Genomic DNA, 13,119 nt, shown 5'->3' with positions numbered 1-13,119 from the left:
CGACAACGTGGACAGAAAGTATCACACAATCTCACAGTGACTCAGTGATTAGCACAGCGCATGATTAAGGCCTACATATTTTAGTGTGTAAAACGCTGTATGAAATCTAAATCCTGAAAGTCATTGTCTTCCACTATATTTTGAGAGATGGATGATAGCAAGTCATGTTTCTGATATGTGTGTCGAATTAACTGCAGATTTATATAATTATAGGTATGGTACTCAAAAAACACAAGGTTTACTAGAATGAAACTCATGAACTAATAAGTCAACATTCACAACTGCTACTTCACTGGCGAAAAACGTGACACCGCACTTTAATCAGTTTGACATAATTATAAACATTAAACAAAATTAAAAAGTGTAATTTTGACTTGTTCATTATGTTCACTGGAATGAAACTATTAGTTCATGTATTCGTTCATGTAGGGGCTATCGGTGATAATTTGGCGAACATCCTTTAAATGATATGCTGATAGGGCCTACTTCAATTAACGTGCGTTGTCACCAAACTTGGTTAACATAACTACTTAACTGTATCCAATGGCCTAAAACTTGGCTTATATAGTGTTCATAAACGACAAACGAAAAGGTTACCGTGTCCTAGCATTATAGTCACCGACTGATTTCGTGCTTCATGAATCACAAAAGCTCTAGGTTAGTTGGTCGATGTGCATGCAGATCTCGTTTGAGCAAACGACTTTCGCTAGTTACCGATTCGGCACGCATAATCCGCGGCGGGTAATTTAAACGTAATATAATGGATCGTGACCTGCAATGGCTGTTAGTCAGTGTCGGGCGCCCTCTGTTGGTTATTATTGGTAAAATAGCACGTTGTAACAACGTTTTGACACCAAGGAATATATGTTCGATACTTTTGATGATATAAATATCAAGTCCGTGCTATCTTTTATCGTGCTTGCTTCGGCAGCACATATACTAAAATTGGAACGATACAGAGAAGATTAGCATGGCCCCTGCGCAAGGATGACACGCAAAATCGTGAAGCGTTCCATATTTTTTTGAATCATTTCTGACAAAATTGAAACATTTGGAACAATTTGGAACACGATGTTTCAATTTTCGTACCAAATGTTTCAATTTATTTTCAATTGTTTCAATTTATAGATATTGTGCTGTCTACTGAAGATAACATTGTTGAATGAAATACTGTACAGTGTGCTGTCTACTGAAGATAACATTGTTGAATGAAATACTGTACAGTGTGCTGTCTACTGAAGATAACATTGTTGAATGAAATACTGTACAGTGTGCTGTCTACTGAAGATAACATTGTTGAATGAAATACTGCACAGTGTGCTGTCTACTGAAGATAACATTGTTGAATGAAATACTGCACAGTGTGCTGTCTACTGAAGATAACATTGTTGAATGAAATACTGTACAGTGTGCTGTCTACTGAAGATAACATTGTTGAATGAAATACTGTACAGTGTGCTGTCTACTGAAGATAACATTGTTGAATGAAATACTGTACAGTGTGCTGTCTACTGAAGATAACATTGTTGAATGAAATACTGGACAGTGTGCTGTCTACTGAAGATAACATTGTTGAATGAAATACTGCACAGTGTGCTGTCTACTGAAGATAACATTGTTGAATGAAATACTGCACAGTGTGCTGTCTACTGAAGATAGCATTGTTGAATGAAATACTGTACAGTGTGCTGTCTACTGATATGTGCTGTCTATTGAAATTGACATAAGGTTGACATTAAAAAGTTTGAAACATTAGCCAAGGGTTTTTTAATGGTTGGGGCGATTTAACCAAATTTGTGGTGGTGATTTTAATGCAGTTTTATTTTATTTACACCTTGTTTAAAAAAGTGTGAAGTTTATCAGCTTTTAATATGCAATTTCCCGTTTTCACACAGTGATAAGGGCCTAAATATAAATTCAACGTGGACAGAAAGTATCACACAATCTCACATAGACTCAGTGATTAGCACAGCGCATTATTAAGGCCTACATATTTTAGTGTGTAAAACGCTGTATGAAATCTAAATCCTGAAAGTCATGGGGCGATTTAACCAAAATTTGTGGTGGTAATTTTACTGCAGTTTTATTTTATTTACACCTTGTTTAAAAAAGTGTACAGTTTGTCAGCTTTTAATATGCAATTTCCCGTTTTCACACAGTGATATGGGGCCTAAATATAAATTCAACGACAACGTGGACAGAAAGTATCACACAATCTCACAGTGACTCAGTGATTAGCACAGCGCATGATTAAGGCCTACATATTTTAGTGTGTAAAACGCTGTATGAAATCTAAATCCTGAAAGTCATTGTCTTCCACTATATTTTGAGAGATGGATGATAGCAAGTCATGTTTCTGATATGTGTGTCGAATTAACTGCAGATTTATATAATTATAGGTATGGTACTCAAAAAACACAAGGTTTACTAGAATGAAACTCATGAACTAATAAGTCAACATTCACAACTGCTACTTCACTGGCGAAAAACGTGACACCGCACTTTAATCAGTTTGACATAATTATAAACATTAAACAAAATTAAAAGTGTAATTTTGACTTGTTCATTATGTTCACTGGAATGAAACTATTAGTTCATGTATTCGTTCATGTAGGGGCTATCGGTGATAATTTGGCGAACATCCTTTAAATGATATGCTGATAGGGCCTACTTCAATTAACGTGCGTTGTCACCAAACTTGGTTAACATAACTACTTAACTGTATCCAATGGCCTAAAACTTGGCTTATATAGTGTTCATAAACGACAAACGAAAAGGTTACCGTGTCCTAGCATTATAGTCACCGACTGATTTCGTGCTTCATGAATCACAAAAGCTCTAGGTTAGTTGGTCGATGTGCATGCAGATCTCGTTTGAGCAAACGACTTTCGCTAGTTACCGATTCGGCACGCATAATCCGCGGCGGGTAATTTAAACGTAATATAATGGATCGTGACCTGCAATGGCTGTTAGTCAGTGTCGGGCGCCCTCTGTTGGTTATTATTGGTAAAATAGCACGTTGTAACAACGTTTTGACACCAAGGAATATATGTTCGATACTTTTGATGATATAAATATCAAGTCCGTGCTATCTTTTATCGTGCTTGCTTCGGCAGCACATATACTAAAATTGGAACGATACAGAGAAGATTAGCATGGCCCCTGCGCAAGGATGACACGCAAAATCGTGAAGCGTTCCATATTTTTTTGAATCATTTCTGACAAAATTGAAACATTTGGAACAATTTGGAACACGATGTTTCAATTTTCGTACCAAATGTTTCAATTTATTTTCAATTGTTTCAATTTATAGATATTGTGCTGTCTACTGAAGATAACATTGTTGAATGAAATACTGTACAGTGTGCTGTCTACTGAAGATAACATTGTTGAATGAAATACTGTACAGTGTGCTGTCTACTGAAGATAACATTGTTGAATGAAATACTGTACAGTGTGCTGTCTACTGAAGATAACATTGTTGAATGAAATACTGCACAGTGTGCTGTCTACTGAAGATAACATTGTTGAATGAAATACTGCACAGTGTGCTGTCTACTGAAGATAACATTGTTGAATGAAATACTGTACAGTGTGCTGTCTACTGAAGATAACATTGTTGAATGAAATACTGTACAGTGTGCTGTCTACTGAAGATAACATTGTTGAATGAAATACTGTACAGTGTGCTGTCTACTGAAGATAACATTGTTGAATGAAATACTGGACAGTGTGCTGTCTACTGAAGATAACATTGTTGAATGAAATACTGCACAGTGTGCTGTCTACTGAAGATAACATTGTTGAATGAAATACTGCACAGTGTGCTGTCTACTGAAGATAGCATTGTTGAATGAAATACTGTACAGTGTGCTGTCTACTGATATGTGCTGTCTATTGAAATTGACATAAGGTTGACATTAAAAAGTTTGAAACATTAGCCAAGGGTTTTTTAATGGTTGGGGCGATTTAACCAAATTTGTGGTGGTGATTTTAATGCAGTTTTATTTTATTTACACCTTGTTTAAAAAAAAAGTGTGAAGTTTATCAGCTTTTAATATGCAATTTCCGTTTTCACACAGTGATAAGGGCCTAAATATAAATTCAACGTGGACAGAAAGTATCACACAATCTCACATAGACTCAGTGATTAGCACAGCGCATTATTAAGGCCTACATATTTTAGTGTAAAACGCTGTATGAAATCTAAATCCTGAAAGTCATGGGGCGATTTAACCAAAATTTGTGGTGGTAATTTTACTGCAGTTTTATTTTATTTACACCTTGTTTAAAAAAGTGTACAGTTTGTCAGCTTTTAATATGCAATTTCCCGTTTTCACACAGTGATATGGGGCCTAAATATAAATTCAACGACAACGTGGACAGAAAGTATCACACAATCTCACAGTGACTCAGTGATTAGCACAGCGCATGATTAAGGCCTACATATTTTAGTGTGTAAAACGCTGTATGAAATCTAAATCCTGAAAGTCATTGTCTTCCACTATATTTTGAGAGATGGATGATAGCAAGTCATGTTTCTGATATGTGTGTCGAATTAACTGCAGATTTATATAATTATAGGTATGGTACTCAAAAACACAAGGTTTACTAGAATGAATCTCATGAACTAATAAGTCAACATTCACAACTGCTACTTCACTGGCGAAAACGTGACACCGCACTTTAATCAGTTTGACATAATTATAAACATTAAACAAAATTAAAAAGTGTAATTTTGACTTGTTCATTATGTTCACTGGAATGAAACTATTAGTTCATGTATTCGTTCATGTAGGGGCTATCGGTGATAATTTGGCGAACATCCTTTAAATGATATGCTGATAGGGCCTACTTCAATTAACGTGCGTTGTCACCAAACTTGGTTAACATAACTACTTAACTGTATCCAATGGCCTAAAACTTGGCTTATATAGTGTTCATAAACGACAAACGAAAAGGTTACCGTGTCCTAGCATTATAGTCACCGACTGATTTCGTGCTTCATGAATCACAAAAGCTCTAGGTTAGTTGGTCGATGTGCATGCAGATCTCGTTTGAGCAAACGACTTTCGCTAGTTACCGATTCGGCACGCATAATCCGCGGCGGGTAATTTAAACGTAATATAATGGATCGTGACCTGCAATGGCTGTTAGTCAGTGTCGGGCGCCCTCTGTTGGTTATTATTGGTAAAATAGCACGTTGTAACAACGTTTTGACACCAAGGAATATATGTTCGATACTTTTGATGATATAAATATCAAGTCCGTGCTATCTTTTATCGTGTTTGCTTCGGCAGCACATATACTAAAATTGGAACGATACAGAGAAGATTAGCATGGCCCCTGCGCAAGGATGACACGCAAAATCGTGAAGCGTTCCATATTTTTTTTGAATCATTTCTGACAAAATTGAAACATTTGGAACAATTTGGAACACGATGTTTCAATTTTCGTACCAAATGTTTCAATTTATTTTCAATTGTTTCAATTTATAGATATTGTGCTGTCTACTGAAGATAACATTGTTGAATGAAATACTGTACAGTGTGCTGTCTACTGAAGATAACATTGTTGAATGAAATACTGTACAGTGTGCTGTCTACTGAAGATAACATTGTTGAATGAAATACTGTACAGTGTGCTGTCTACTGAAGATAACATTGTTGAATGAAATACTGCACAGTGTGCTGTCTACTGAAGATAACATTGTTGAATGAAATACTGCACAGTGTGCTGTCTACTGAAGATAACATTGTTGAATGAAATACTGTACAGTGTGCTGTCTACTGAAGATAACATTGTTGAATGAAATACTGTACAGTGTGCTGTCTACTGAAGATAACATTGTTGAATGAAATACTGTACAGTGTGCTGTCTACTGAAGATAACATTGTTGAATGAAATACTGGACAGTGTGCTGTCTACTGAAGATAACATTGTTGAATGAAATACTGCACAGTGTGCTGTCTACTGAAGATAACATTGTTGAATGAAATACTGCACAGTGTGCTGTCTACTGAAGATAGCATTGTTGAATGAAATACTGTACAGTGTGCTGTCTACTGATATGTGCTGTCTATTGAAATTGACATAAGGTTGACATTAAAAAGTTTGAAACATTAGCCAAGGGTTTTTAATGGTTGGGGCGATTTAACCAAATTTGTGGTGGTGATTTTAATGCAGTTTTATTTTATTTACACCTTGTTTAAAAAAGTGTGAAGTTTATCAGCTTTTAATATGCAATTTCCCGTTTTCACACAGTGATAAGGGGCCTAAATATAAATTCAACGTGGACAGAAAGTATCACACAATCTCACATAGACTCAGTGATTAGCACAGCGCATTATTAAGGCCTACATATTTTAGTGTGTAAAACGCTGTATGAAATCTAAATCCTGAAAGTCATGGGGCGATTTAACCAAAATTTGTGGTGGTAATTTTACTGCAGTTTTATTTTATTTACACCTTGTTTAAAAAAGTGTACAGTTTGTCAGCTTTTAATATGCAATTTCCCGTTTTCACACAGTGATATGGGGCCTAAATATAAATTCAACGACAACGTGGACAGAAAGTATCACACAATCTCACAGTGACTCAGTGATTAGCACAGCGCATGATTAAGGCCTACATATTTTAGTGTGTAAAACGCTGTATGAAATCTAAATCCTGAAAGTCATTGTCTTCCACTATATTTTGAGAGATGGATGATAGCAAGTCATGTTTCTGATATGTGTGTCGAATTAACTGCAGATTTATATAATTATAGGTATGGTACTCAAAAAACACAAGGTTTACTAGAATGAAACTCATGAACTAATAAGTCAACATTCACAACTGCTACTTCACTGGCGAAAAACGTGACACCGCACTTTAATCAGTTTGACATAATTATAAACATTAAACAAAATTAAAAAGTGTAATTTTGACTTGTTCATTATGTTCACTGGAATGAAACTATTAGTTCATGTATTCGTTCATGTAGGGGCTATCGGTGATAATTTGGCGAACATCCTTTAAATGATATGCTGATAGGGCCTACTTCAATTAACGTGCGTTGTCACCAAACTTGGTTAACATAACTACTTAACTGTATCCAATGGCCTAAAACTTGGCTTATATAGTGTTCATAAACGACAAACGAAAAGGTTACCGTGTCCTAGCATTATAGTCACCGACTGATTTCGTGCTTCATGAATCACAAAAGCTCTAGGTTAGTTGGTCGATGTGCATGCAGATCTCGTTTGAGCAAACGACTTTCGCTAGTTACCGATTCGGCACGCATAATCCGCGGCGGGTAATTTAAACGTAATATAATGGATCGTGACCTGCAATGGCTGTTAGTCAGTGTCGGGCGCCCTCTGTTGGTTATTATTGGTAAAATAGCACGTTGTAACAACGTTTTGACACCAAGGAATATATGTTCGATACCTCTTGATGATATAAATATCAAGTCCGTGCTATCTTTTATCGTGCTTGCTTCGGCAGCACATATACTAAAATTGGAACGATACAGAGAAGATTAGCATGGCCCCTGCGCAAGGATGACACGCAAAATCGTGAAGCGTTCCATATTTTTTTGAATCATTTCTGACAAAATTGAAACATTTGGAACAATTTGGAACACGATGTTTCAATTTTCGTACCAAATGTTTCAATTTATTTTCAATTGTTTCAATTTATAGATATTGTGCTGTCTACTGAAGATAACATTGTTGAATGAAATACTGTACAGTGTGCTGTCTACTGAAGATAACATTGTTGAATGAAATACTGTACAGTGTGCTGTCTACTGAAGATAACATTGTTGAATGAAATACTGTACAGTGTGCTGTCTACTGAAGATAACATTGTTGAATGAAATACTGCACAGTGTGCTGTCTACTGAAGATAACATTGTTGAATGAAATACTGCACAGTGTGCTGTCTACTGAAGATAACATTGTTGAATGAAATACTGTACAGTGTGCTGTCTACTGAAGATAACATTGTTGAATGAAATACTGTACAGTGTGCTGTCTACTGAAGATAACATTGTTGAATGAAATACTGTACAGTGTGCTGTCTACTGAAGATAACATTGTTGAATGAAATACTGGACAGTGTGCTGTCTACTGAAGATAACATTGTTGAATGAAATACTGCACAGTGTGCTGTCTACTGAAGATAACATTGTTGAATGAAATACTGCACAGTGTGCTGTCTACTGAAGATAGCATTGTTGAATGAAATACTGTACAGTGTGCTGTCTACTGATATGTGCTGTCTATTGAAATTGACATAAGGTTGACATTAAAAAGTTTGAAACATTAGCCAAGGGTTTTTAATGGTTGGGGCGATTTAACCAAATTTGTGGTGGTGATTTTAATGCAGTTTTATTTTATTTACACCTTGTTTAAAAAAGTGTGAAGTTTATCAGCTTTTAATATGCAATTTCCCGTTTTCACACAGTGATAAGGGGCCTAAATATAAATTCAACGTGGACAGAAAGTATCACACAATCTCACATAGACTCAGTGATTAGCACAGCGCATTATTAAGGCCTACATATTTTAGTGTGTAAAACGCTGTATGAAATCTAAATCCTGAAAGTCATGGGGCGATTTAACCAAAATTTGTGGTGGTAATTTTACTGCAGTTTTATTTTATTTACACCTTGTTTAAAAAAAAAGTGTACAGTTTGTCAGCTTTTAATATGCAATTTCCCGTTTTCACACAGTGATATGGGGCCTAAATATAAATTCAACGACAACGTGGACAGAAAGTATCACACAATCTCACAGTGACTCAGTGATTAGCACAGCGCATGATTAAGGCCTACATATTTTAGTGTGTAAAACGCTGTATGAAATCTAAATCCTGAAAGTCATTGTCTTCCACTATATTTTGAGAGATGGATGATAGCAAGTCATGTTTCTGATATGTGTGTCGAATTAACTGCAGATTTATATAATTATAGGTATGGTACTCAAAAACACAAGGTTTACTAGAATGAAACTCATGAACTAATAAGTCAACATTCACAACTGCTACTTCACTGGCGAAAAACGTGACACCGCACTTTAATCAGTTTGACATAATTATAAACATTAAACAAAATTAAAAAGTGTAATTTTGACTTGTTCATTATGTTCACTGGAATGAAACTATTAGTTCATGTATTCGTTCATGTAGGGGCTATCGGTGATAATTTGGCGAACATCCTTTAAATGATATGCTGATAGGGCCTACTTCAATTAACGTGCGTTGTCACCAAACTTGGTTAACATAACTACTTAACTGTATCCAATGGCCTAAAACTTGGCTTATATAGTGTTCATAAACGACAAACGAAAAGGTTACCGTGTCCTAGCATTATAGTCACCGACTGATTTCGTGCTTCATGAATCACAAAAGCTCTAGGTTAGTTGGTCGATGTGCATGCAGATCTCGTTTGAGCAAACGACTTTCGCTAGTTACCGATTCGGCACGCATAATCCGCGGCGGGTAATTTAAACGTAATATAATGGATCGTGACCTGCAATGGCTGTTAGTCAGTGTCGGGCGCCCTCTGTTGGTTATTATTGGTAAAATAGCACGTTGTAACAACGTTTTGACACCAAGGAATATATGTTCGATACTTTTGATGATATAAATATCAAGTCCGTGCTATCTTTTATCGTGCTTGCTTCGGCAGCACATATACTAAAATTGGAACGATACAGAGAAGATTAGCATGGCCCCTGCGCAAGGATGACACGCAAAATCGTGAAGCGTTCCATATTTTTTTGAATCATTTCTGACAAAATTGAAACATTTGGAACAATTTGGAACACGATGTTTCAATTTTCGTACCAAATGTTTCAATTTATTTTCAATTGTTTCAATTTATAGATATTGTGCTGTCTACTGAAGATAACATTGTTGAATGAAATACTGTACAGTGTGCTGTCTACTGAAGATAACATTGTTGAATGAAATACTGTACAGTGTGCTGTCTACTGAAGATAACATTGTTGAATGAAATACTGTACAGTGTGCTGTCTACTGAAGATAACATTGTTGAATGAAATACTGCACAGTGTGCTGTCTACTGAAGATAACATTGTTGAATGAAATACTGCACAGTGTGCTGTCTACTGAAGATAACATTGTTGAATGAAATACTGTACAGTGTGCTGTCTACTGAAGATAACATTGTTGAATGAAATACTGTACAGTGTGCTGTCTACTGAAGATAACATTGTTGAATGAAATACTGTACAGTGTGCTGTCTACTGAAGATAACATTGTTGAATGAAATACTGGACAGTGTGCTGTCTACTGAAGATAACATTGTTGAATGAAATACTGCACAGTGTGCTGTCTACTGAAGATAACATTGTTGAATGAAATACTGCACAGTGTGCTGTCTACTGAAGATAGCATTGTTGAATGAAATACTGTACAGTGTGCTGTCTACTGATATGTGCTGTCTATTGAAATTGACATAAGGTTGACATTAAAAAGTTTGAAACATTAGCCAAGGGTTTTTTAATGGTTGGGGCGATTTAACCAAATTTGTGGTGGTGATTTTAATGCAGTTTTATTTTATTTACACCTTGTTTAAAAAAGTGTGAAGTTTATCAGCTTTTAATATGCAATTTCCCGTGTTCACACAGTGATAAGGGGCCTAAATATAAATTCAACGTGGACAGAAAGTATCACACAATCTCACATAGACTCAGTGATTAGCACAGCGCATTATTAAGGCCTACATATTTTAGTGTGTAAAACGCTGTATGAAATCTAAATCCTGAAAGTCATGGGGCGATTTAACCAAAATTTGTGGTGGTAATTTTACTGCAGTTTTATTTTATTTACACCTTGTTTAAAAAAGTGTACAGTTTGTCAGCTTTTAATATGCAATTTCCCGTTTTCACACAGTGATATGGGGCCTAAATATAAATTCAACGACAACGTGGACAGAAAGTATCACACAATCTCACAGTGACTCAGTGATTAGCACAGCGCATGATTAAGGCCTACATATTTTAGTGTGTAAAACGCTGTATGAAATCTAAATCCTGAAAGTCATTGTCTTCCACTATATTTTGAGAGATGGATGATAGCAAGTCATGTTTCTGATATGTGTGTCGAATTAACTGCAGATTTATATAATTATAGGTATGGTACTCAAAAAACACAAGGTTTACTAGAATGAAACTCATGAACTAATAAGTCAACATTCACAACTGCTACTTCACTGGCGAAAAACGTGACACCGCACTTTAATCAGTTTGACATAATTATAAACATTAAACAAAATTAAAAAGTGTAATTTTGACTTGTTCATTATGTTCACTGGAATGAAACTATTAGTTCATGTATTCGTTCATGTAGGGGCTATCGGTGATAATTTGGCGAACATCCTTTAAATGATATGCTGATAGGGCCTACTTCAATTAACGTGCGTTGTCACCAAACTTGGTTAACATAACTACTTAACTGTATCCAATGGCCTAAAACTTGGCTTATATAGTGTTCATAAACGACAAACGAAAAGGTTACCGTGTCCTAGCATTATAGTCACCGACTGATTTCGTGCTTCATGAATCACAAAAGCTCTAGGTTAGTTGGTCGATGTGCATGCAGATCTCGTTTGAGCAAACGACTTTCGCTAGTTACCGATTCGGCACGCATAATCCGCGGCGGGTAATTTAAACGTAATATAATGGATCGTGACCTGCAATGGCTGTTAGTCAGTGTCGGGCGCCCTCTGTTGGTTATTATTGGTAAAATAGCACGTTGTAACAACGTTTTGACACCAAGGAATATATGTTCGATACTTTTGATGATATAAATATCAAGTCCGTGCTATCTTTTATCGTGCTTGCTTCGGCAGCACATATACTAAAATTGGAACGATACAGAGAAGATTAGCATGGCCCCTGCGCAAGGATGACACGCAAAATCGTGAAGCGTTCCATATTTTTTTGAATCATTTCTGACAAAATTGAAACATTTGGAACAATTTGGAACACGATGTTTCAATTTTCGTACCAAATGTTTCAATTTATTTTCAATTGTTTCAATTTATAGATATTGTGCTGTCTACTGAAGATAACATTGTTGAATGAAATACTGTACAGTGTGCTGTCTACTGAAGATAACATTGTTGAATGAAATACTGTACAGTGTGCTGTCTACTGAAGATAACATTGTTGAATGAAATACTGTACAGTGTGCTGTCTACTGAAGATAACATTGTTGAATGAAATACTGCACAGTGTGCTGTCTACTGAAGATAACATTGTTGAATGAAATACTGCACAGTGTGCTGTCTACTGAAGATAACATTGTTGAATGAAATACTGTACAGTGTGCTGTCTACTGAAGATAACATTGTTGAATGAAATACTGTACAGTGTGCTGTCTACTGAAGATAACATTGTTGAATGAAATACTGTACAGTGTGCTGTCTACTGAAGATAACATTGTTGAATGAAATACTGGACAGTGTGCTGTCTACTGAAGATAACATTGTTGAATGAAATACTGCACAGTGTGCTGTCTACTGAAGATAACATTGTTGAATGAAATACTGCACAGTGTGCTGTCTACTGAAGATAGCATTGTTGAATGAAATACTGTACAGTGTGCTGTCTACTGATATGTGCTGTCTATTGAAATTGACATAAGGTTGACATTAAAAAGTTTGAAACATTAGCCAAGGGTTTTTTAATGGTTGGGGCGATTTAACCAAATTTGTGGTGGTGATTTTAATGCAGTTTTATTTTATTTACACCTTGTTTAAAAAAGTGTGAAGTTTATCAGCTTTTAATATGCAATTTCCCGTTTTCACACAGTGATAAGGGGCCTAAATATAAATTCAACGTGGACAGAAAGTATCACACAATCTCACATAGACTCAGTGATTAGCACAGCGCATTATTAAGGCCTACATATTTTAGTGTGTAAAACGCTGTATGAAATCTAAATCCTGAAAGTCATGGGGCGATTTAACCAAAATTTGTGGTGGTAATTTTACTGCAGTTTTATTTTATTTACACCTTGTTTAAAAAAGTGTACAGTTTGTCAGCTTTTAATATGCAATTTCCGTTTTCACACAGTGATATGGGGCCTAAATATAAATTCAAC

The 13,119-nt window shown here is 35.7% G+C and overlaps 6 non-coding genes across 6 annotated transcripts; all 6 read left to right on the top strand.

The window, feature by feature from the left end:
* Positions 1-915: 915 nt before the first annotated feature.
* LOC140172246 (U6 spliceosomal RNA) lies at positions 916-1,022 on the top strand. Its single transcript, XR_011861722.1, has one exon. It is a non-coding gene; the product is annotated as a U6 spliceosomal RNA (small nuclear RNA).
* Positions 1,023-3,100: 2,078 nt separating this feature from the next.
* Positions 3,101-3,207, top strand: LOC140172245 (U6 spliceosomal RNA). The gene has a single exon (XR_011861721.1). It is a non-coding gene; the product is annotated as a U6 spliceosomal RNA (small nuclear RNA).
* A 2,077-nt stretch (positions 3,208-5,284) lies between these two features.
* On the top strand, positions 5,285-5,391 carry LOC140172252 (U6 spliceosomal RNA). The gene has a single exon (XR_011861727.1). It is a non-coding gene; the product is annotated as a U6 spliceosomal RNA (small nuclear RNA).
* A 2,081-nt stretch (positions 5,392-7,472) lies between these two features.
* LOC140172244 (U6 spliceosomal RNA) lies at positions 7,473-7,579 on the top strand. Its single transcript, XR_011861720.1, has one exon. It is a non-coding gene; the product is annotated as a U6 spliceosomal RNA (small nuclear RNA).
* Positions 7,580-9,660: 2,081 nt separating this feature from the next.
* Positions 9,661-9,767, top strand: LOC140172242 (U6 spliceosomal RNA). The gene has a single exon (XR_011861719.1). It is a non-coding gene; the product is annotated as a U6 spliceosomal RNA (small nuclear RNA).
* A 2,080-nt stretch (positions 9,768-11,847) lies between these two features.
* LOC140172241 (U6 spliceosomal RNA) lies at positions 11,848-11,954 on the top strand. The gene has a single exon (XR_011861718.1). It is a non-coding gene; the product is annotated as a U6 spliceosomal RNA (small nuclear RNA).
* Positions 11,955-13,119: the final 1,165 nt, after the last annotated feature.

This window comes from Amphiura filiformis, chromosome 15 (genome assembly GCF_039555335.1).
Source record: "Amphiura filiformis chromosome 15, Afil_fr2py, whole genome shotgun sequence".
In the NCBI taxonomy this organism is placed as follows: Eukaryota; Metazoa; Echinodermata; class Ophiuroidea; order Amphilepidida; family Amphiuridae; genus Amphiura; species Amphiura filiformis.
This window is presented reverse-complemented; position numbering and strand designations above follow the sequence as displayed.